The sequence below is a fragment of the Acanthopagrus latus genome, chromosome 19, assembly GCF_904848185.1.
Source record: "Acanthopagrus latus isolate v.2019 chromosome 19, fAcaLat1.1, whole genome shotgun sequence".
Taxonomy (NCBI): domain Eukaryota; kingdom Metazoa; phylum Chordata; class Actinopteri; order Spariformes; family Sparidae; genus Acanthopagrus; species Acanthopagrus latus.
This window is the reverse complement of record NC_051057.1, coordinates 24,264,824-24,286,726: the sequence shown is the minus strand read 5'-3', so window position 1 is coordinate 24,286,726 and position 21,903 is coordinate 24,264,824. Positions and strand designations below refer to the sequence as shown.

Genomic DNA, 21,903 nt, shown 5'->3' with positions numbered 1-21,903 from the left:
TTTGCTTCATGTGTCTTCATGAGTCACACCAACACTCAGATGACATCAGTTTTCTGATGTGCCGTGTCTGGCTGCAAACTGTGGGTGTCCTTGAATGCACGGTCGGGGAAACTTTTAAAGTTCCTGTGAAGTAAAAATCAACGTTGTAGTGTATTTATCCAGCGTGTCGCTCAGACTCTCACCTGCATGTCAGTGTCAGGCCAGCCGGCCACAGGAGCAGCTGTTCTGTAGGTATTCTGCTGTTTGAGGGTTTGTAACTTCCAGGAAAAAGATAAAAGATGTTGATGACTCATCGTGCACTTGCCTCTTGTAATTTTCCATCCAATAAACATTTCCTTGAGTTTGATGCTGGACGCTGTCGGAGTGTTTCTGGGCACAGGACACAACTTTCTAGCTTCATTCAGTGATGTGGGTGAAACTGGATCAGATTTTGAGGTGAAACAGTGTTCAGATCTCCTCCGGCTGCACTGCATCAGCTCTGGGCAGACAGCTTTACTTGTTGCTATAGTAACCACTAACTCCTCCCATCCAGCGCTGCCGGACCGGAGCTGTACACGACCTCCGAGTCCGACAGATGACCAGTACGTGCCAACGTGATTCGTTTCCTGATGGAAAGATCCTGCTAGCATTGTTGCTAAAGTAACCACTAACTGCTGCTAACTTTACGCTAGATGTAACGTTAGCGGGGAAGCTAAGTTAGCGATCACCTCAGTACTGTACTTCCTGTCGTCTTCCTGGAGGCTGTGTTCATCCCAGTCCAGCAGCTGTTTCCATGGAAACCACATTCAGATAACATAATGACCACAATTTAGATTTTAGACGAAGTTGTATAGTGTTATATTATTATTTAAGTATAATATTATTATTATTATTATTATTAATATTATAGTTTAATATTATATTGTATAGAGGTGACTTAAATCAACAGCAGCTCTAAAAGACGTAAATCTAAGTAGGAAGTAAAAATTCCACAGTTTTGCCGTTAATGGACTAAAACCTGTAAAAGCAGCGGTATGTCCCTTTAATACCATTCCGCGTGTGTGTGTGTGTGTGTGTGTGTGGAGCTGCAGGTTTCTTCTTGCACACAGCAGCTCTGCAGAGAAGCTGCTGCTAATCAGGATGGTAGGAAGTCACCACTCAAACCTGAAATCTGGAAGTCATTTGGAAAAACGGCAGAACACACACGCACATACACACATACATACACACATAAACACACGCACACACACACACATACATACACACATAAACACACACGCACACACACATAAATACACACACACACACACACTCTCTCTCTCTGAAGTTTCTGTCCTGACTGTAAATCCTGAAGTTTTCCTGGATGAAGTAAAGATGCTGCAGGTTTCAGGCCGATGGCTCTAAATACTACAATACCCATGAGCCTCAGCTGCCATCGCTGCGTAGAAGAAGCCAGTCAGACGACGTTCACTTGGCCGGTTCCATTTCTGACAGTGATTTGATTTTAACAGCTGATTGTTTTCATCTTTAGCTTGAAGCTCTGTGATTGGACGGTTCTCACATACAGTTATTGTCCAATCATCCAATCCAATCAGTCGTGTGTTTTTCTTCTGAGACAAATGTTGTTGATTAATCATCCTGGTGATCGTCAGAGACATCAGCAAAGACAGCGAAATTCAGAGACGCCATCAGGCCACATTTGATTGGTCGGTCGGTCGGTTGGACCTCTTGAGTTAGATTAGAGTGATTTATGAATCGATGTGTTTATAGTTATCGTTGTTGGAGTGGAGCGTCTTCTTGCAGCAGTCTTGTGGTGATAATTCGGGACTGTCAGTAGAACTTCAGAGGAATGTGACGAAGTTCTAACGTCTCGGAGTCTTTTCTCGACTACCTTCCTTCCTTTTGGTTCTTCGGTTCCAGCTCGTCCCAGTTTTCCTCTCTGGTGTTTTGCTGACTCATGTTTTGCTTCACTTCCTGTCTCTGCCCTCTTGTTGCTGCCTGTCTGTCTCTCTCAGGAGTTCAGCAGAGACCGACCTTGTTTTTACGACTCACAGTCCTCTGGCTGTGTTTCTGTCCTGTCGTCTGGAGTCCAGCTCCTGCAGAAAATATCCAGCTAAATATGGCTTCATATTCAAACTGCGGGAGGTGCGTTTGATTTATCCCAGCTGAAACCTAAACAGCCTCTGAAGTGGATACCTAACATGTAAGATCAGATAAATCAGGCCTCTGCAGGCTCAGACCATCCGCGTGACTGCCTATTTCTGCATTTAGCTAAACAGGAAAGCAACTCCACAGAGGAGCTGGGATTTGAACCCTCAACCCTCGGTGTTGGTGCTGCCTTACTGTTTCCACTGGCCTCAACAGAAAATTAAACCCATCTTTTACTATTTCACTGCTTTTCTCTTAAAAGGGCAGAACAGGACAAACCCTGGAGTAACTCATACTCACATCACTGCCTTGCTCGAGGGAATTCCCTCCAGAGTTTGAGAGTTTTGGTGCCTCGCTGTAGTGAGCTGCTCTGTCACACCATCACATCAGGTAACAGGTGGAACAGACGTGTCAGGATGATATCTGAGGAAATATTCAGGTTCCACAGCGAACAGAATCACACGGTTGTTAATGTTTTTATCTGACACAAACTGGTTTTTATGTTTGTCGTGTGTCTTTGCCTTTTGTACTTTGTGAGATATGTACAAGGATTACTAATTCTAAACCTCGGTCAAATTCTGCAGAAAAATCATCAGTTTTTGTCCCACAATATTCGTAGAAACCCTACAGAGCTCGTAACAGGAAGTGGATGACCGGCCGATCGGGAGTGTCGGCGGTGTTGGAATGAAACTCTCCGCTGAAGGTCTGTGTGTGTCTCAGAGTGATGGCGTCCTGCTTCAGCCTCCACTGTTAGAGAAGCAGCTCAGAGACGAGGATGCAAAGGACGACCACACTTGTTAGAGGAGGAAACTTCCTCGACACTTCGTCAACAGATTCTGAATGATGTTGGGAGTTCGTTCCTGGATCAGCTGGATTTAGAGTCATGTTGACAGCCTTCAGACTTCCTCCAGGTCACGCAGACCTAACCCCGCCTGTTCCCAGATAACCAGATAAGCCTCCAGCTGACAGCCAAACGCCACTCAGGGGAAATATATTTCTGGTCTGGATGAGCGATGGGCTGAATGGATGAATGTTGAGCTGTTGACTGACTTTTATTCCAAAATGAATGAAAGGGAAAAGGTATGTTTGTTGCACGTCGTTCACCCTCGTTTCTGGTCTTCTCTCACAGATTTAAGGCGAGCTCACTCAGCTCCAGTGTTCCTGTGATTGGCTGTAAGTCGTCAGCTGGTGCTCGATTATGACTTCAGTGCTCAAATGTGACCTTTAATCTGTGAGCTTGTACAGAAGAGGAAACCTTTCAACATATTCAGTGTTCGTAAAGGTTAAAACTTCCTGACTTTGTCTTTGTTGGTGTTTGTCTGTTAAATCTGGCGTCTCTGGTCGGTCCTGTTCCTTCAACGTCTGGATGGACAAGAAACTGAGGACCTCTAGTGGTCGTTTGAGTCTTAACACAGGTCTGTTGTCGTGCTTTAGTATGTAATGCTGTTTATGACCTCCGCAAAGGAGGCCATGTTTACACCTGGTTTGTTGGTTGGTTGATTGTTGGTTTGTCAGCAGGATTATACAGAAATTCCACCAATCTAGGACGGACGATGGGTCAGAACAGACCCTGTACCTGGTGGTTTGGATCAGGATAGATGGATGTGGACTTTCTGAAGTGAAACTCTTAATTCAAGTCCTGATGAAACAGAAGTTGTGGAATGTTGTGTTGATGTGTGTTTGTCAGGTGATCGTAACATGACAAACAGTTTGTTCTCTCAGTTTCACCATCTACAGTCTATGATATCATCACAAGATTCAGAGACACTAGATACCTGTGACCTTCGACCCCTCAGGTGGTGCTGCAGTAGAAACCAACATGGTGATCAAACGATATTTCCACAGTAGCTCCGGAAGACTTTCTAGAACCATTTCAGTAAGAAGAGCAGCTCAGTCAACAGGCAGCGATGGTCGAGTAGTTCTGGTGTTTTGGAATAAAAGTGACGTCAGCAGAGTCCGACTGTCCTCTCGGGGTTCTGACTTGGTCCAGAGGACACCCACCGGGCCTCCTCCTCTGCTCCTGAACACATTTGTTTACCAGATAAATCGTCTGTCAGACGAAGAAGCGCTCTGTCATCCCGAGGAGTGCTGAGTCAGCAGGGAGAGCTTCTAATAACTCTGCGGCTGTAGTTTGGACCGCAGACAGACACTTTTCTGTACCGGACCCAGCAAACAAAGATGAAAAGTAATGAGAGAACACACGTGTGGGTAAACGCTGTGGGTCTTTTCCTCGAATCCTTCACAGCTTCCTTTTAAAACGGCCTCACAAATAAACTGGACCTGAAGTTTGAAGGATGCTATCAGTCGGCTCCAGGGGGACGATACATCACCTGGGATAGAAATCACAGATGACGACCCGAAACTACACGACTGCTGTTCAGAAAGCAATGTGACCCAATGAGGAAGAACACTGATGATTATTTAGCACTTCAAAATGAAATCCGCTGAACAGGAGGAGGAGACTGTGGACCGTCAGGACTCCTCCGTCTTCTTTGGTCTTCAGGTTTATCAGGTTTGTGGACTAACTTGTGGAGTCTGTGCAGCTCGAGCGCATTCTGTCCTTAACAAAACCAAGCTCAAAGATGATCTGACTTCAGAATGTCTCCGTCTCTGCATCTCATGTCCGCTCTTAGAAAGCTAAGAAACACAAAGGTCTCAGTAGAAACAACAACTCAGCTGGTTTCACCTGATCGACGCTGAGCAGCAACAACCTGATGGATCTTTCGATTGGGCACTTTTTAAATCGTGATGTTCGGTGGTACAGAAGCCGACGACTGTCGGCCGTCGACGACCAATAACAGAAACTGACTGAAGTTTCAGACATCTGCATGGTTCAAACTTCTTCTTCGTGTTCTGTGGTCATCTCGTTTAAACAGGATGTTGTCGGTACGCTCCGATTCATCTGCATCAGTGAGCTTCCTCCCTCAGTAAGCTCGGTCCGAATCTGTATCTAATGTTGAGTGTTGATGAGATTCAGCCGTCACCTCAGCGTCCTGCATGTGACTTCGTGCATCGTGTGGACGTCACACTTCCTGCACTGGAAACAAAACGACTGTTTCCTACAAGACAAAACCTTCACTGAGGATATAGACGTCTGTTTGGCGCCTCGTTATGAGAATTCAACTTGTTTTATAATCTGCTTCACTTCGACCACCGTGAGCTCGGCGTCGTGACCGCGGCTCCGTCCTGGAGTGATTGTTCCTGGACTGACTGACAGGAATCCCTCCTGGTTTGTCTCTCAGTGTTTTTATGAGAGCTCTTGAATCCCTGTAATTCCAGCAGTTTTGTTTCCTCCGGTGATTACTGCCTCTGTGTCTGCTGAAAGAATGATGGCCTGAGCACATTCGTCTTTCTCTGTCCGTGAAGACTCTTGAAACTCAATTAGAGGAGGAGCTGTTCGGGCCGGCTGCCGTCTCCTGCGACTAATAGCTCTTATCATCTGCTGAGCAGCGAGACGGATTTATCCCTCTTTCCAAGTGTTCATGAAGACCGTCCTGTCTGTCCGTGTGTGCTTTGGAAAGAGACTTTTGTTTTATCCCGTTGATGCTTGAAAGAGCATCAGAGTGAGTTACAGAGAACGAGGCCGAGAGGACTTTGTGAAGTTACTGTCGCCCTCGAGACGGTTTTTGATTTGAGAAACTTGCACCTGCCTGCTGCTCACAATTCAGATTTAAAAGTGAAGCGTTTTGAGGACAAAGAAGCAGGAACGTCGCAGAAATTCAAATGTGGAATGTTTGTTTCCATAATGGAGGCTGAAGTGAACAAACAGACATCCTGAACGTCAGAAACACATCTGTGAAAAAGTCTTTGAGAAGAAGGTATTAAAGGTCAGATTACACAATAAAGAGCTGTAGTCGCTGAGGTGGCGCGTGACCTCGTGTTTCTCGGTGAAGAGACGCTCGATCGGCTTTTAAAATGCGTTTATTCACTTAATTCAGGTTCATGAATGAGTTCATGTTGTTCGGCACAGTTCTTGGACCCGATACGTCTGTTGTGATGAATGTGTCAGAAACATGGAAAGCATCAGGGCGGAGGAGTTCAGGAGGGTGAGGCGGACTCGGGCCGGATCCAAAGACCGTATTTCACTTGTGAACTTAACCGACTCTTTCCAAGGAAGTCTGTGAGTGTGGAGGGTTCTCCAGCTCCGCCAGAGTCCACCAGAGGCCTGAAGTGGACTTCATGTTGACTTCCAGAGGGTCTGCCCGAGAGCCCGACGTCATCACACCAACACTTCAACACACAGTGTGTGATTCCTGCCTGTAGGGGGCGAGACCGGACTTTCTCTAAGAGTAAACACCTGAAGTCTCATCAGATTCTGTTCTGATCCGGAGCTGTGCAGCGACGGAGGAGAGCTCAGAGATCAGTTTTTAGGGATCTCTTCTTTTTCCCCATCTCCTCTCTGTAACGTTATGTTCATGAAGTAAAGTCCATTTCCCCTCCAGCTCCAGTCAGCAGAACAGAACAGAACCACCCGACAGTGGAGGTCAGCTCCGGATCACTGCTGCAGTCAGGCTGATCAACAGGACTGAAGAGAAATCATCTTTTTAATCCCACAAGTTACAGAGTCCTCTGTGTTCACGGCTCCGGATCAGAACCAGATGAGACTCCAGGTGTTTACTCCTCCAGACGGTCCGGTTCTTATTCAGACTCTGAAGCTCTTCAGTATCAGCTTTACTAATTAGCTAATGTTAGCATGCTAACACACTGAGATGATAAATAGGGAACAAACCTGCTAGATGTCAGGATGTAATCAGATTGACCTCGTTAATGATGGATGTGGTAACATGGACTGTAATTATTTAATGTCACATTGTGGATATGATTTATATTCTGGTATATTTACAGAAGGAAGCATCTCTCATCTTCCTCGTCCTCCACTCGCTCTCGCTCAGTGAGAAATAAAGAGATTTAGATCCTGTCTCAGTAATCAAAGCTCCCTGAAGCTGCAGCCTTTTTTCCAAATATCTCCTAATAATTTCCTAAAAATGCTCCATTCTTTGACGTCAGGTGTCTGAGAGAGAGTTTTTTCAGGGAGACAGATAATCTCCCTGATGCAGGAGAATAAATCAGGCTCTCAGATCAGCTGCGACCGATGGGAGAGGTGGGATGAACCTGCTGTCTGTCAGCACGTGAGCGTTTGGAAACGAGCCTCTTGTTCTTTACAGACGGAGCGATGGACTCTCGGCGCTGTACAATCTGTTCCCTCTTCACGCTGATCGGATCCGCTGATGGTTCTATGATGAGACACTTGTAGCTCCATTAGCTGCCTGAAACACCGACTGGCACTGGAAGATGTGCTCAGACCTGCAGCTCAGAGGCAGTAAAGGATCAGTCCTGTGTTCTTATCACAGAGAGTTCACATATCTGTTGAACGTCTCCTACAGCAGCAGACTGTAGGACGTTCATCCGGTCCAGGACCAGAGGAAAGACATGATCCACTGCTGTGCTCCAGTTCTGTTGATCTGATGGTTTCAGCTCCTCGTCACCTTTGTAAATGAAGAAATAACTGATCGTTTGCATTAATGGTTTAATTAAACTATGAATCAACTACTTGTGACAAATGAGGACGAGCAGGAGACCAGATGGATCCATTCAGTCACAGGTTCAGTCCAAAACACAGAATTCATCATTTAATGAGAGAAACTGGACGACACCTGAGATCCTGAGCTGGCTGCTGTTTGACTGACAGCTCATCTGAGCAGATATGAGCTTCTCCACAGAGCAGGACACATTTTTACCAGACGTCTCAGTATATCCTCAGAAACACACGTGTCACTCTCACCGGCGTTCTTATTTCCAGCCGACAGCAGCTTCAGCTCATCTGTATAAGAACATGAGTGTTATTAACGAGAGTCGTGACTGAATCCTGAGCTGATTTGTGTCTCTGCTGCAGTCTGAACACACTCCTGGTGTTCTGCTGCTCCAACACATCTGTCTTCTGTCCTGACAGATGTTTGGGTTTGGAACCGGTTTGGAAACACCTGGAAGACCTGAAATTCCTTCACGTTGCTTTCCAGGGATGAAACATTCCTGCTTTATTTTCTGGCTCCTGAGTTTCCTGCTGAGAGCGACCTGTACTTTGATCTGTGTTGAACTGATTTGGTTGAAATAGAAGCTTAACGTTCGGTTTGATCTGCTTCAGGACTTCTATTTGTTTATTTTCTTCTCGTTCGTCTTCCTGCTGCTCTCGTCAGCTCGTCCGTCAGTGATTTGGTCTCTTCCTCCTGAGGATGACGTTGTGACGTGAAGCTGGATTATTAATGGTCGTGACATCATCCAGAGTTCAGGGCGTGTTCACACGTTGCTCTCCTGTCTGATTGTGACCCGGTCGGAGGTCAGAGGTCGCGCTGTGATTACAGGCTGCCGGCCAGCGGCGGCTCGTTACAGGAGCGTGGGGACGCCGAGCAACAGCTGCTCGTTAAAGCTTTATTTATCCAGGGAGAGCTGACGGAGCTGCCTGCTCCACCTCCACATGCTCAGACTGGGACCAGTTCAACCAGTCTGCTGCTGCACAGAGCCGGTCAGGCGTCCAGGACGTCTCCTGAGGAAAACAAGACTGAACTTATTGTTCTGATCAGCAGAACAACGACAGGTTCATCGTCTTCAGTCTCCATCTGAATGTTTAACTGGAAGTGGTTTAAATGATTTTATTGTTCTGATTCATCCAAATGAAACCTGTGATTCTCCTCGTGTTTCTCCGTCTCCACCCTGCTCAACTCAGGCACATCCAGAGGAACAGACGACACAGCTAGCTTAGCGTTAGCCTGCAACTAGCTTAGCACTAGCCTGCAACTAGCTTAGCGTTAGCCTGCAACTAGCTTAGCGCTAGCCTGCAACTAGCTTAGCGTTAGCCTGCAACTAGCTTAGCGCTAGCCTGCAACTAGCTTAGCGTTAGCCTGCAACTAGCTTAGCACTAGCCTGCAACTAGCTTAGCGCTAGCCTGCAACTAGCTTAGCACTAGCCTGCAACTAGCTTAGCATTAGCCTGCAGTGTCACTTCCAGACGCTCCTCCTGTGAGAAGAAGGTGATCAGCTGACTGGTACCAGAGGAAACTCTGACAGCGTCGGACATGTTGGTTTATTCACTTCATCAGAGATCCTTTATTGATTTGTCTGTGAAGAGGGCTCACTCCGGACAGATCAGAGAAACAGTTCTGTCATTGTTCTTTGTTGAATCACTGAAGTCTTTTCTGTTGAACTGGAAATCTTTAAATATCTTTTTAAAGAAGAGTTTGAATGTTTTACCAACATAAAACCAGCGATCTGCTGTCTTCACTGTGTTCGAGTCTCGCAGTGATGAAGAACATGTTTAACTGAAGTGATTTGTGGTCGTGACGGCTTCACGTTCGTGTTCGATCTGTGTTGACATTTATCAACAGGAAGCTGTTCTGACTGGCTCGTCGGAGGAGTGACGTTGTCTTTTTATCTTTGACCACAAGTAGCTGAAAAGTACAGAAAGTTTTTTTCCGACTGAAGTTGTTTGACGTGAGCTGCTGAAGTAGAACGTGTTTCATCAGCATCGGATCTGTGACGACCGTCAACAACATCTACCAGACTTTTCGATTCCTGAACCATCAAGATGACGAGAACACCGCAGTGACCTCTGAGTGACTGTGTGGAGCAGACGTAAGTGAGCAGTAATCAGAGTGGGAGGAGGACGTGACGGAGCTGAGGGAGACAAATGTAAGGAAACAATCAGGAGGAAATCCTCTGCGGTCGGTGGAGAGCAGCTCCGGGACATCTGGGAAAGTGTGAGGTGGGTTTGATAAAATCCAGGTACGCTGCGAAGTCTGACAGACACACAGAGCAAATCTGAGAGCATGTAGAAGACATGAGGGAGAGAGGAGGAGGAGGAGGAGGAGGAGGAGGAGAGGAGGAGGAGGAGGAGGAGGAGGAGAGGAGAGGAGAGGAGGAGGAGGAGGAGGAGGAGGAGGAGGAGGAGAGGAGGAGGAGAGGAGGAGGAGGAGGAGGAGGAGGAGGAGGAGTTAGCACAGATCAGATCCCTGCAGGGACAAACTGAAGCCTGCAGCTCAGTAACCCGTCAACAAACTGCTCCTCTGTGACGAGCGACGCATGATTTACATACTTGATGTTCAGTTTCAGTCCAAACGTCCTGGAAGATTCAGTTTACATACGTTGGACTTCAGATAGTCATTTGCTGTTGGCTGGTTCTGTCCTCTGGGTTGTTCCTCAGGGCAGGTGGTGGATCCAGGAGGCGGATCCAGGAGGATCAGGTGTGTTTCTGTGGCTGGTATCTAAGATCTCTATCAGGACTGTCAGGTCTGATGTTGGATTAGGCTTGATTGAATAAAAGGGGGCTGTTGGTGGAGGTATACACTCTACTGAGGGCTGTGTGTGTGTGTGTGTGTGTGTGTGTGTGTGTGTGTGTGTGTGTGTGTGTGTGTGTGAGGCGTTCAGGGTCTTGGTGATGAGTCAGTGTTTGTTGTTGTGAGTTTTATTTGAGATCAGAGATGAGGAGAGTCGTCTTCTTCGCTCATCTGTTCATCTTCATCTCTTCTCCTCTTCCTCCAGTTCTTTCCTTCCTCCTCCTCCTCCTCCTCCTCCTCCTCCTCCTCCTCCTCCTCCTCTTGTCTTCTTCCTGTTCTCTCTCTCTCTTCTTCACATGCTTCCTCTCTGTAAACCTCCTGTCTTCATGGGCCAAACTGCTGATTGTTCCAATAAATAAGTTTAAAGAAATCAAGTGTAACAATGAGAAACATCTTCTCCTCTCTGACTCTTCACGCTCAAAACTCAAACATTTGGACGCTTTTGTTGTGATGCATGATGGGAAATTATCATAAACCACACAAGATCTGAAGCATCAGCGTGACGAACCTGAGGTCCAACTGAGAGTCAGTGATGGAGAGGAAGGAGAAGAAGAAGGAGAAGGAGAAGAAGAGGGTTCAGATTGGAGAGTCCAAATCTGAAGCGTCCTTAAAAGACAGAACCAGCTGTTTGAACCAAACAGTTCATCTGATAATTGTTGTTGCACTGATGATCCGTCACCACCTGAGCAGTGAGAATCTGTCCAGAACCCCTGACATCCCAAACTGATCTGAAAAGAACTTGTTTACTTGTATGAGGTTCTAGAGGTCCTCCAGGAGGTTCTAGTGGTCCTGCATGTGGTTCTGCGGGTCCTTCAGGGTGAATCTACTGGTCCATCGGGATGTTCTGGGGGTCATGTGGGTGGACCCTGTTCTACAGGAGGTTCATGTGGTCATTAGGATGTTCTGAGGATTGTGTAAGATGGTTCTGGTGCTGCTTAAGGGTTGTTTGAGGCGGTTTTGTGAGTCCTGCAGGTGATTCTGGGAGTCTCTGAAGAGGTTCTAGGGGTTCTTTTGGTGGTTCCTGCAGTCATCGGGGATCTGAATCTGATCTGGAAACATGTTAGCTGAATGAATGAAGATGGAGGGAGGAGAGGAGGATGGAGTGAACTGCTCCTTTAATCCTCCTCACCTGGTGTTTGTTTGTCGTGAACCGGCTTCTCTCTCTCGGATCTCTTGCAGATGTCTGAGCATTTGTGTTTGAGGATCACAGGAGGTTTCTTGTGATTGAACTGAGGATTTTAAACGAAGTGCTAAACAGGAAACATGTTGGTGTGTGTGCAGTGACGCCTCCTGCCTGTAGAGGGCGTCTGAGCTCCACCTCCTCTGTGGAGGAGGACGGAGAGTAAAGAAGAGTCTGACAGACGGACAGACAGAAAATCCTCCTGAACAAAGTCAGAACATAATAATTAAAAGATGTTTTTAAAGAATCTGAGCTCGTGTGAAGAGAATCAAACCTTCGACCCTGACCGTGCCGCTGCCTTGCTCTGCTGTTTCCTCAGACCGTCTGTTTGTTTGAAGCTGGAATGCGAGCGAGCATAGTTTGGTTTTTGAGCCATAATCAAATCAAAATGTGTCTGCATACTTTCCCATGGGGACGGAGGAGGAGGAGGAGGGGTGTCCAATTAAACGGTGACACTCGAGAGACAGATAATCATCAGGAATGGACGGAGCTCCAAACAAAAGCAAGGAGGAAGAAAGGGAGCGAGGATGTGGACGCCGCTGGTATGTCAGATGTTATTTTTGGAGATTTTCAGGAGGTCACACGTGTTTTTATGTAATGCTGGACGAGGTCGGCGGCTAACGAGCTAAAATACCGTGAAATGAGAGATCAGAGAAAAGACTCAGACGGAGGAAACCTGCTGACGTCACGTCGGTCGCTCGTCATCATGTTCACCTGCTGCAGGTGTTCTCGTCATCAGACGCTCGTATGATGGAGGATCTGATCCTGGAGTCACTTTCATCAGACGCTTCAGTCTTAATATGTTCTCCATCAAGATCAATATTACAGTCAGAGAATCATGTTTATTCTTATGTTTATTTCATATGTTTAAATGAGGAAATATATAACAGACGGCAAATGATCCAATCTAATCTCAGATAGAGTGTCCCTTCTCTGTGGACGTTTGAGTGGATCTGACGGGTTCTTCAAGTCTCTTCCGGCTGCAGCGGGTCTGTGATGAAACGTCAACGCCTCAGAAGAACCACCTGGACCCGTGAATGCCTGTAAATCACCTCCATCCTCCATAAAGCTCCGGATCAGACGGGTCCACAGAGAAGGAAGTGCTGAACCTCTCACCCCGTCCTCTCTTCACCTGCTGACCCGCGGGCCCTCGCGTGGCCCCGGGTCACCATGGTGTTGTTACGCAACGTTCATGATCTCACAACTTGAGTTCACTCGATGTTTGTCGTCTTCTCTCATTCTGTCGTTCTCTCCTCCCTCTATTCCACATCCCTCCTCTCTCTCTCTGATGTAACAGTCTGAAGAATTTGTGGTTGTATTTCTAAAAAAATCTCTCCAAACATCTGACAGCGATCAATAAATCAAAAGTTCTGAGAACTGCTGAGCAGACGGAGATTACCACGTAAATATTTGACATTTCTTATAAATTACCACACAATGACCTCCAATTTTCCAACAAGCATTTCGTTAATAACTAACTGTTCAATCAATCTGTTATCAATCTCTCTCTTAGTAACTATCAGCAGGTGTTTAAAGGTTGAGCTGAAGAGGAGTCTCAGTCTGTCCTCCAGGAGACGTTCAGGTACTCCTGTAAAAGTAGAAGTTCTGATCCAGCTTGTTTCCTCCAGCACAGTAACAGAGTTCAGGCTCTGACATGGACTCAGAGTATCAGAGTAAAAAGTCTCCCTCTGAAGGACATTTGTGCTCAAAGCTAACTGAAGCTCACGTCATATTAATAGAATTCAAAGACTATTAAAGTTAAAGGTAGAATCAGTAGGATTTGTCCCAGCTGTTCCTGAACGCACCACAAAGACAGTTGATTGTTGAGTCTCATTCCCAGGACGTCAAATAGACACATGTTGCGTTGGTAAAGCGTCCCGAGCAGCAACAAGGTCCCAGAACACTGTGTGAGGGTGGACAGGTGGCAGGGTCCGCCACGTGTGAGGTTTCCTCTCGGCGGCCATGTTGAAACTGTCAGCGCCACCTTCACACAAACCATGAACTCACCTGCTGCTCCTGAACAGCTCACCTGTCCTGCTGCCCACCTGGAGCACAGCTGCTGCCTCAACACACACACACACACACACACACACACACACACACACACACACACACACACACACACACACACACACACCATATGGGAAACTCTTCCATCCAAAACAAACACTCCTCACACCAAAGTTTCCACTTCATAAAAACTCACAAGCTCACAAGTGTGTGTGTGTGTGTGTGTGTGTGTGTGTGTGTGTGTGTGTGTGTTTTGTAAACACTTTAATTCACTTGTGGATGTTGTTGTGTTTATGGTCCTGATGAAGGCTGAAACATGTTTATCCGTGTTCAGGATGAACTGTGATAACTGTCATGTCACGAAGCGTCATCATCATCAGGATGTGATCGATACGTCAGTTACACCTCAGAAACCTGCAGAACTAACAGAACATTCACATCGGCCTCAGCTGCACTTATATTATTAAGAATAATAACAATAATAGTAATAACAACAACAACAGTAATAATAATATTAATCATAACAAATGTCCACCACCGTGAGTGACAGCAGAGATGAGCGGTTTGCAGCGAGTGCTGGTCGGCTGAATCGTTTCCTTCAGAGGGAAGCCAGAGAAGTTTGTGACATTTTCAACCTGGATGATTGAAACAATCAGGAATTAACCGCCTGGACTGTTATTTGGTAATTTACAGTATTTAAACAGACAATAATTGACACTAATATTAAGTTTGTCAAAAATATAAAAACAATACAATTGCTAAAAAACTGTTTTTTCTGTTTGTTGACTGACATGATAAAAAGAAAGAAAAGACTCTTTTCTGAAATGAGATCGTGTGAAACTGAACCGGCGACCTGCTGGTCCAGAACCAGGTGTGTTTGTTCCATCGGTGTGACCACAGTATAAAGCAGAGTGTCGTCTGCATACAGAGACTGACTCAGGACCAGCTGTTAAACCGGCCTGGGAATCTGGACCTGGACTGTAAACCGTTCTGGACCTTCAGAACAATCGGCTCGTCCGGGTCCAGCTGCTGCTCTGTTTGTGAGATTCACTGACAGATTACATTCCGAGGGAAATCCGAGGCGACTGAGTCCGAACCCTCAGCCGTCCACAGGAACCAGGTCCGTGTCTCCCCTCGGCTTGTTTTGAATTCAGCAGATGTAAACTCAGACTCCACCGGCTGCCCGTCATGCAGATCCACAGGTGGGCCCGGTTTAAAAAGAGCTTGTGGTGAAACTCTGGAGAAACAAAAAGAGCCAAATTACAAACAGGAGACTGTATTGAGCGCAGAGCGAGGACGGGATGGATGCAAACACACAACATGTGTGGAGGAGGTGTGGAAACCTCAGCGAGACGCGTTTCTTCTTCTGTTGGTAACAACACAGGAAGCTTTATGTCTGTTTAGAAGAACCAGCGAAGTGAACGAGCCGCCGTCCTGTCGTCAGATTCAAACTGCACGCCGTCTGCAGCAGGTGTAGACGCCTCTGTTACGAGTCAAGGAGACGAGTTCCTCCTACACAGACGAACGTTTAATTCAAATACGACTTCAGTTCTCTAAAACATCGGCGAGCCCCTCAGAATAATACGAGCCTGGAATATAATTACTGATGTGTTAATGTGGTAATAACAGCTTTTATACTGCTGATCGCTTCATGTACAGAAAACTACGTCAGTTTATTCTTTTATTTTTATTTTATAATCATCTCAATCAGTAAAGTATATCAGATATTGTCTTTTACCAGTTTGTCCTGAGCGAGTCCGCAGGTCCGGTCTCTCTCCGGTTCAGGTCACGGTGCTGCACAGTGGACCGGCTGCTCATCACACGTCCCGGTTCTTCCTGCTGAACTCTGATCCAGTGACAGATGTTTCCACAGATGAGCGTCACAGATACTTAATATGATAAAACTGTAGCGCAGCTTCACAGACTGTCACTGTTCAGATGATCCATGAATGTTTTCTCCCACGTGTTTGAACAGAAGTCATGACTCCTCCAGAGCGACACACCGCTGCTTTACTCTTCAAAGTGAGAAATAAATATTTCACCCACTGAAACACACTCATTTACAGAACACGATGAAGAGCATTATTCATGTCGGGAGCTGGAGTCCTGAGGAAGCAGATCCCCGGGGAGCGGCAGCGTTCTGCTCCACATCTGAAACGTCTTATTAAGTGCTCATCTGAGGAGGAAGAGCTCCGACACTTCACAGGAATGAAAACGCTGCCATATTCAGAAGCTGCTTTGATTGTTGAGGTCAAACAGAGAACAGTAGGTTCAGGATCCACAGATCCACATCCAGCCTCCTCCCCTTGATGTTGCACTGACATGATGTAACAGCGGCTCCCATGGGTGCTGGTTAGTCGACTTAATGGACTGCCACAGCTAGCTTCAAAGACTCCGAGAGCTGCAAGGATAAAGAGTGATGAGGAAGAAGAGGAGGCGTGAAGAAAATGAGCCGGAGGAGCCGAGAGAAACAAGAGGGTGAAGAAGTCATGAGGGAGTCGGCCTCAGTGACGGAGAGGTTGATGGAGGGACGACAGGAGGTGCAGGAACGTTGGCTCTCCAGGACGGAGCTCGTTTGGGTCCGTTCTTTATCTTTTACTCAAAATCTGCTTTACAGTCTAAATCAGGAGGCCAAGGACGAGTGGAGACATCCGGCCAGGTCGCTGCCGTCAGCGACCACTGATCGTAGAAACTCTTCATGTTGTGTCGTGAGTCTCTACAGACAAGCTGCACGCCTCCACCCGACCTGATGACACCACCCGGACAACAGGCGTCAGACCTGATGGTGGCCCGACGATAAAGAAGCTGTGAGGACGACGAGAAGAAACATGAGACACAGTGGAGACTGAAAGTGTGAGGAGAGAAGGAGAGAGGGAGGAGGAGGAGGAGGAGAGAAGGAGGAGGAGGAGAGAAGGAGGAGGAGGAGGAGAGAAGGAGAGAAGGAGGAGGAGGAGAGAAGGAGAGAAGGAGGAGGAGGAGGAGGAGGAGAGAAGGAGAGAAGGAGGAGGAGGAGGAGGAGAGAAGGAGGAGGAGGAGGAGAGAAGGAGAGAAGGAGGAGAGAAGAAGGAGGAGGAGGAGAGAAGGAGAGAGGGAGGCGGAGGGGGAGGAGGAGGCGGAGGAGGAGGGGGAGGAGGAGAGAAGAAGGAGGAGGAGAGAAGGAGGAGGAGGAGGAGAGAAGGAGGAGAGAAGGAGGAGGAGGAGGAGAGAAGAAGGAGGAGGAGAGAAGAAGGAGGAGGAGAGAAGGAGGAGGAGGAGGAGAGAAGAAGGAGGAGGAGAGAAGGAGGAGGAGGAGGAGAGAAGAAGGAGGAGGAGAGAAGGAGGAGGAGAGAAGAAGGAGGAGGAGGAGGAGAGAAGGAGGAGAGAAGGAGGAGGAGAGAAGGAGGAGGAGGAGGAGGAGAGAAGAAGGAGGAGGAGAGAAGGAGGAGGAGGAGGAGGAGGAGAGAAGGAGGAGGAGAGAAGGAGAGAAGGAGGAGGAGAGAGAAGGAGGAGGAGAGAAGGAGGAGGAGGAGGAGGAGAGAAGTAGGAGGAGGAGAGAAGGAGAGAAGGAGGAGGAGGAGGAGGAGGAAGAGGAGGAGGAAGAGGAGGAGAGAAGGAGAGAAGGAGGAGAGAAGGAGGAGGAGAAGGAGAGAAGGAGAGAAGAAGGAGGAGGAGGAGAAGGAGAGAAGGAGAGAAGAAGGAGGAGGAGGAGAAGGAGAGAAGGAGAGAAGAAGGAGGAGGAGGAGAAGGAGAGAAGGAGAGAAGAAGGAGGAGGAGAAGAAGGAGAGAAGGAGAGAAGAAGGAGAGAAGAAGGAGGAGGAGGAGAAGGAGAGAAGGAGAGAAGAAGGAGGAGGAGGAGAAGGAGAGAAGGAGAGAAGAAGGAGAGAAGAAGGAGGAGGAGGAGGAGGGAGAAAGAGGAGGAGGAAGAGGAGACACGTGGCTGAAAACCACAAAACTGTTCTGTGATCAGTGTGTGTCTTTGATCTGATCTATTTCAGGCTTTTCCTTTTCCACCTCGACAGAGAGAACACACACGCACACACACACATGCACACACACACGTGATAGGTGAAGGTTCGAATCACCTGGGTCAAGAAGGCGTAACCAGAACCAGCTCTGAACCGGCTCTGGCACCAGCCCAGAACCAAAAGAGACACAGAGAGCTGGAGGAGCTGTTCTGATCCGTTCTGCTTCCAGCGTGTGTGTGACGCTCTGAGGCCCAGAACAGTTTGACAAAAATCAGAGTGTATTAACAAAGCAGAGACGTCCCCACTGAGGTTCTGCCCAGTGATCCAGAGTCCACCGGACCAGAACATGAAGACGGGCTCATTAAAGACGGTCTGAAGTTTGTCTTTAATTCACCGACAACTGAGAAATAAAACAAGTTCAACAACGTGTTTGACCTCAGAGTGTGTGCGTGTGTGTGTGCATGTGTGTGTGTGTGTGCATGTGTGTGTGTGTGCGTGCGCGTGCGTGCGTGTGTGTGCGTGCGTGTGCGTGCGTGCGTGTGTGTGTGTGTGTGTGTGTGAGGACCATATGGATGTAATGATGCCCTGCATGACAAGCAGATAGAATTACACACACACATGTGGGCAATCATACTGTTACACTTGTATGCACGCATGCACAAATACAGGCACACACATCAAACACACACACACAGAGTATAGAGGATGTCAGGGGGCGGAGCCTGCTGGTCCTGCCTTTGTGTCTGTGTTGATCCGTTCAGTTCATGTTCTGTGTTTCTGTGTCGTGCTGCCGAGCGGTGGCGGTCCGAAAGCTCGTGTGGTTCTGCTGCATGTTGATGTTGAGGCGTGATGACCCGCGGGCCTGCTGGACATCTGACACCACGGCCCGTCCGAGTGGAGATCTGAAGCTGTGATGAACATAATAAACAAGAAGAACAAGAAATAATCAGCACACACACACACACACACACACACACACACACACACACACACACACACACACACATACAGTGTAATTCGTTTAGCACTGCTTGACTTCCTGCAGTGTGTCATGTTTGATCTTTAAATTAAAGCCATCGATCAGTTTGACTCTTATTAAAGTTTCCCTGCCGGAGACAAAGAGAGAGAGAGTGTGTGTGTGTGTGTGTGTGTGTGTGTGTGTGTGTGTGTGTGTGTGGGCAGTATTTTTACAGTTCATGTGGATTCAGCAGCAGTGGAGCTTATAATGTGACGTTTGTCCTGTTGGTGGCGCTACAGTGAAGATCATGACGATGTTACATCATTAACCTTTAAACAGAAAGACATCAGGACATTTTCTGACTGAAACAACATCATGACATCATGATGCTAACAGCTAGCTGCTAACAGTCTGACAGCCTGTAGCTTCACGTCACTTCTGAGCAGTGCCGGCCCAAGCCTTTTGGGGGCCCTAAGCAGAATTTGATTTGGGGCCCCCCTCCCACCACTGCAGTGGGGTTAGGGTTAGTCACCTGTGCAGTTATTGACACAAATGAATTGACTCATTCATACATTCATTCATTCATTTATGTCACTTGTTTAATTCATTTAATATGTCAATAAATAAATACTCTGTCCCCAGAGTCACAGTCCTGGTCAGAGCCGCTGTAAATCACCTCTGTAGAGTAAATCACCTCTGTACTGTAAATCACCTCTGTAGTGTAAATCGCCTCTGTAGAGTAAATCGCCTCTGTAGATTAAATCGCCTCTGTAGTGTAAATCACCTCTGTAGAGTAAATCACCTCTGTAGTGTAAATCGCCTCTGTAGAGTAAATCGCCTCTGTAGTGTGTCCCCTGTCTTCACATTGACCTCCGTCTCCACCTCAGAACCTGGTTCAGTTCTGAGTTCAGTCTCAGTCGGTCCACTTTGCTTCTCTGGAGGCTGTTGAGCCCGGTTGCCTGCAGTGACTCCCCCCTGTGATCCGATGACCCGGTCCAGGCAGACAGCAGCCAGTTTATAGGTCCACTTAGCTACTAATCCGCTAAAGGTAGCTAGCTACACCTGAGGATAGCTAGCGAAGAGCAGCAGCTGTGGGTCACTCCGGTGACAAGCTCCTCCCCCACATCCTTCAGACATCATCCTCAGATAATAAATTGGATGGATTAATTATTTTTCGTAATGAGGACACATTTATTGAAAGAAGCTGAAACAGATGAAGATGAGACGGAGAGGAAGCTGTTGATGATGATGAGGAGCACAGATGGAGGGATGAAGACGACAGAGAATCAGACGTGAAGAAGAAACGAGGTGGAAAAAAGAGAGACACAAATAAACACACACAGATGCTGCAGAGAGTTTCTGAGCCAATATAAAGAAGACGTATGTTTGTGCCCATGATCCAAACACACACACACACACACACACACACACACACACACACACACACACACACACACACACACACACACACGCCCTTGTTAGCTGGATGTTTACCCTGCAGCTTCGCCCACATCCACTAAACTGTCCAACCGTCATATTTCAACACATATAATCAGCAGCATTACGTAACATTTGAGTGCAATATTTATGTTATTTCGGTTCATCCGGTCAGGATTAACACGCACACACAGGGCTTTGTTCAGATTTAGCAGCTGTGTGTGTCGGCCGAAGACCAAAGTCGTTTATTTCTGCTGTGAAGTTGCACATTTTAACATGTGACTCACTGTTGGAGCCTCAAGTGGCTGTTAGAGGAACTGCAGTTCATGACACTTCTATGGTGGAGTCATTAATCAGAGGTCACTCTCCAGGAGACGTTCAGGTACCTGTGTACAAACAGACTCTGGTGACAGTAGAAGTTCTGATCCAGCTTGTTTCCTCCAGTACAGTAACAGAGTTCAGGCTCTGACATGGACTCAGAGTATCAGAGTAAAAAGTCTCCCTCTGAAGGACATTTGTGCTCAAAGCTAACTGAAGCTCACGTCATATTAATAGAATTCAAAGACTATTAAAGTTAAAGGTAGAATCAGCAGGATTTGTCCCAGCTGCTCCTGAACGCACCACAAAGACAGTTGATTGTTGAGTCTCATTCCCAGGACGTCAAATAGACACATGTTGGGTTGGTAAAGCGTCCCGAGCAGCAACAAAGAGAGAAAATCAGAAACTCTCTGCAGATACGAGACACTAACACGCCTTTTCTCCACATTCCAGCCTCCCTCTCTGTCTGTTTACGGCTTCTTACTTTGTGTCTTCCTCCTCTCAGACTCAGAACGGAGCTGAAACTGGGAGATAATTGGACTTCCTTTCATCAGGTGTCACAGACACAAGCCAAGCACTTGGTACATGTGGTCGGCCACAACAACCACAGAAGGTTCCTTCTGATGGAGCCCGGAGACGACTTCACAGTCTGACAGATATTCAGGTTTCTGTGAGAAGCAGCAGAGCTTCATGTTGGAGAGGCTACAACCAGAGAACAAGCTGTCCATCAACTCATTAGTCAACACGTCTGCTTTAATAACCTGTTGAGGTTCAGCAGACTCTGACTGCCTCCCTCCTGTCGTCACCTCTCCTTTACGTACATCACACTGAGTCAGGTCCTGTTTGTCGTCCTCAGTATTTTCTGTGAAAGCACTCAGAGCAGACAACAGTCCGTCATCATCCTCCTTTCTGTGGCGTTCCCTTTTTTAGCTCCCCTGATAAAAGATCCATCTGAATCTGTCTGTGTGTAGAAACTTCCAGGTCACTGAGACCTGAACTGAGGTCACGACGACCAAGACTGTGACGCAGGTTAGTTCAGGAAGGAGGAACTCTTTCTGTTCCTCTTGTTCAGATGGTTCAGTTATGTACAGTATAATAGTTGTTGGTGATTCTAATGTCAAGTGATGAACGTCGTCCTCCGCACTGCAGGATCATAAATCCTCACATGTTAGCGCTCCTGCTGTGTGCAATGTGTACAGCTGAGTGTGAAAACCCTGCAGAGAACCACCGTGACACCACCCGCAGCTTCGTGAAGAGCCAGACTCAAGCTCAGAGTCGGCCGTCGCCATCATGGCAGCACCTGACTCCCTGCTAACTCCCTGCTGCTAACTCCCTGCTAACTCCCTGCTAACTCCCTGCTGACTCCCTGCTAATTCCCTGCTGCTAACTCCCTGCTAACTCCCTGCTAACTCCCTGCTGACTCCCTGCTAACTCCCTGCTAACTCCCTGCTGACTCCCTGCTAACTCCCTGCTGCTAACTCCCTGCTAACTCCCTGCTGACTCCCTGCTGACTCCCTGCTGCTAACTCCCTGCTAACTCCCTGCTAACTCCCTGCTGCTAACTCCCTGCTGACTCCCTGCTGACTCCCTGCTAACTCCCTGCT

General features: G+C 47.4%; 1 protein-coding gene across 2 annotated transcripts in view; it reads left to right on the top strand.

Moving 5' to 3' along the window:
- sugct (succinyl-CoA:glutarate-CoA transferase) overlaps positions 1 to 21,903 on the top strand; it is a 45,506-nt gene that overhangs the window by 18,995 nt on the left and 4,608 nt on the right. The gene's annotated exons all lie outside the window — the stretch shown is intronic.